The sequence below is a fragment of the Mandrillus leucophaeus genome, unplaced genomic scaffold, assembly GCF_000951045.1.
Source record: "Mandrillus leucophaeus isolate KB7577 unplaced genomic scaffold, Mleu.le_1.0 Scaffold1038, whole genome shotgun sequence".
In the NCBI taxonomy this organism is placed as follows: Eukaryota; Metazoa; Chordata; class Mammalia; order Primates; family Cercopithecidae; genus Mandrillus; species Mandrillus leucophaeus.
The window spans coordinates 40,476-43,120 of record NW_012098521.1 but is presented as its reverse complement, the minus strand read 5'-3'; the positions used below and the strand labels follow the sequence as shown (position 1 = coordinate 43,120).

The following is a 2,645-nucleotide window of genomic DNA, read 5'->3' as shown; positions in this document are numbered from 1 at the left end:
CATGGCCTGCCTGGGGTGTCCCTCTATGGAGGATCTGTTCAGGCTGCAACACCCACCAGCTCCCCACTCTATATAACTCAGGGCCGCATTCCCTACAAAACATCCCAACCCACACACACACATACAGTGTGATTAAAGTAAAATTCCATCATATAAATATCTCCATCAAGGAATCATACAGGGAAGGCCCAGGTGGCCATTGGGAACAGACTAGGGTGTTAGTTTTTTAAACAGAGGCATAAACAATTGTACCCAGGGCAGTTAAATACACAGCGGCGCAACAGCACTTCCTGGTGGTCACTTGAAGTGGTGCACTCAGCAGTGGGTTCCATCTTTCACCCACTTGCCAGGCCTGTCATTGAAGATTTCGTCTCCAGAGGACCAGGGAGGCCCCAGCTTGAGAGAGGGGGCTCCGATCAATCCAGGGTGCTACTTGGTAGGAGGTCAAGTAAAGGACTTGATGGGGAACGAAGTGAAAAAATAAGATGTGAGGCTGGGGGATACCACTTTCCTCCATCTCCCCAGGCCCTGTGACCTCAGATAATGCAGAGCTGGCTCCTTGGTTAAGTTCTGTGCCGGCAGCTTTAACCCCTCCTGTGGGCCGTCAGAGGGCTGACATCTCCAGGCTCCTGGGCTGCACTGCCGCCTTGTCCGCTTGTAGGTAAATACAGCACCAAAGGTATCTTCATGAAAGCACTTCTGGCTCTTTTAGGTGGAAACAGAGACCAATGTGTCAAGTCCAGGCTGGGATGAGCCCCTGGGGCTGCCCAGCTTCCCTGTCACGTGGACCTTCATGAGCCATCTGTCTTCCCAACTGTCATACTTAGATTGTGCTGGAATCTGGTTTAGAGCCTAAGCCCGCTCAGCACCTGCTCTGGAGCGGGCCCTCTAACCATCTCCAAAGCTTTACTTGGCATTCCCATATCCTGCCCAGCGCTCACCCCCCACCTAAGACGCTCCAGGAAGTGTGAGCTCTGAGATAAATACATTTGGGAAACGCTGTGTCTTTGCTTTGCTCCCAGCCTTGAAGGGTCCTGACGCACAGCAGCACGTTGAAGCCCCCCAGAAGCCTTGTAGTAAAGCAACGTGCTTGCCTTGGCTTAACTAAGACTGTCCCAGGCTATTTGACCTTGGAACTTTTTGATGCCAAATATCTACTGACCCATTCAACCCATTTGGGGAAATGCCTGTTATCTCCTCACTGTTCTTCCAACACGCCAGCTTAATTCCCACCCCCGGGCCTTTGTACCTGCTGCCCCCTCCAGAACAGCCCCGAGTGTTTCCTTCAGTATCCACGGGGCTCCTCCTCACTATCTCAGGTTTATTCTCAGACGCCGCCTTCCAGCTCTGCCTTCCCTGGCCACCCTATTTACAATTACACTCCCCAGCATTCCCTGGGCTGTTTCCTGCTGTTTTTCTCCGAAGCACTACACCTCTTCCTTGTTTGGGTTTGTCAGCCCCAGAAGAATGTAAAGAATTTTTGCCTGTTTCATTTACTGCTCTATCCCTGACATATAGTAGGTGCTCAATAAATGTTCAGTTGAACATATGAATGTGTCTTAGGGAGAGTATGGAAGTGACAATCACAGGCTTTGGAACCACAGAGAGAGGCAGACTGAACTTAGGCTCTCACTGCTGTGGACCCCCTAGGCCTCCTTCCCTCTGTAAAGCAGGGTGCTTCCCTCATAAAGTCCTCGGCAGGACTGAATGAAATGTCACATGAAAATCCCTGGCAAGCACTTGGCCCCGTGTAAACCCTTGATAAATATCACTATTATCTTCATCAATGAAATGCAGGCCCTTGCTGCCGCGGGGATGCGGGTGAGCAGACGCCGGCCTGGGTGTGAATAAGAAGTGTGAGGTTCACACGAGGCTGACAGGGGGCAGCCTTGCTCTCCCCTGTGTTCACAGCCTTGCTTTGGCCACATAGATACTTTCTGAAAGGGGGTTTGGGGAGAGGCCAAGGAGACTCTCCTGCCCCCATTCCACAGACGGCAAAATGGAACCCATTCACCCGACTTCCCAAAGCTGCGACCAGTCCGGGATGTGCAGTGGGGCCTTCTGACAGCCCACCCAGCTCAGATCTCAGCCACTGCTAAGATTCTCTTGGGGTCCAGAACTTTTCTGGGCCTGACTCCCCTGGCCCTACCGGCCACCCCTGGTCCTGGCTCCAATGGCCTGTGCCCTTGGCCAGGACCCTCAGCCCACACACCCCCTATTAAACCTTGAGCTGAAAGAAATAGTCCTCGACCTGCTCCTCACTCAAGTTCAGCTTGGCAGCCACCAGCTGCTTCAGGGTGTGGGCCACATCCCAGGCCATGCGCACATCCCCACAAACATAGAGGTGGCCCGGCTCCTCGTGGAGCACACGGAGCACCTCGCTGGCCAGCTGCTGCCGCAGGATGTCCTGAACATAGACCTGAAACCAGAGGAAGTGGTGGGTCCAGTCCCCAGCTGCTGGGGACAAGGCTTGCAGACAGGCCTGCTGGCCTCAGGGAGGCGGGGAGAGGGCACTCAGGGCTGTGGAGTGAGTCCCCTCCCAGCCAGGACCTTGCACGGGGCCAGGCTCAGGATGAGGAGGAGCACAGATGCCCAGGGGGCTGGGCTGGGAGTAGAGAGATAAATGCTGGACACAGTCCTGCCCT

General features: G+C 54.2%; 1 pseudogene across 1 annotated transcript in view; it reads right to left on the bottom strand.

Annotated features, from left to right (window-relative positions):
- The window catches only part of LOC105539066, a 24,049-nt pseudogene that overhangs the window by 3,093 nt on the left and 18,311 nt on the right, over positions 1-2,645 (bottom strand). The window contains exons 12-13 of the transcript XR_001005998.1: positions 2,225-2,419; positions 656-705 (exon numbers count right to left, since the gene is read on the bottom strand). The product of XR_001005998.1 is annotated as a nitric oxide synthase, inducible-like (transcript). The remainder of the gene's footprint in view (positions 1-655; positions 706-2,224; positions 2,420-2,645) is intronic.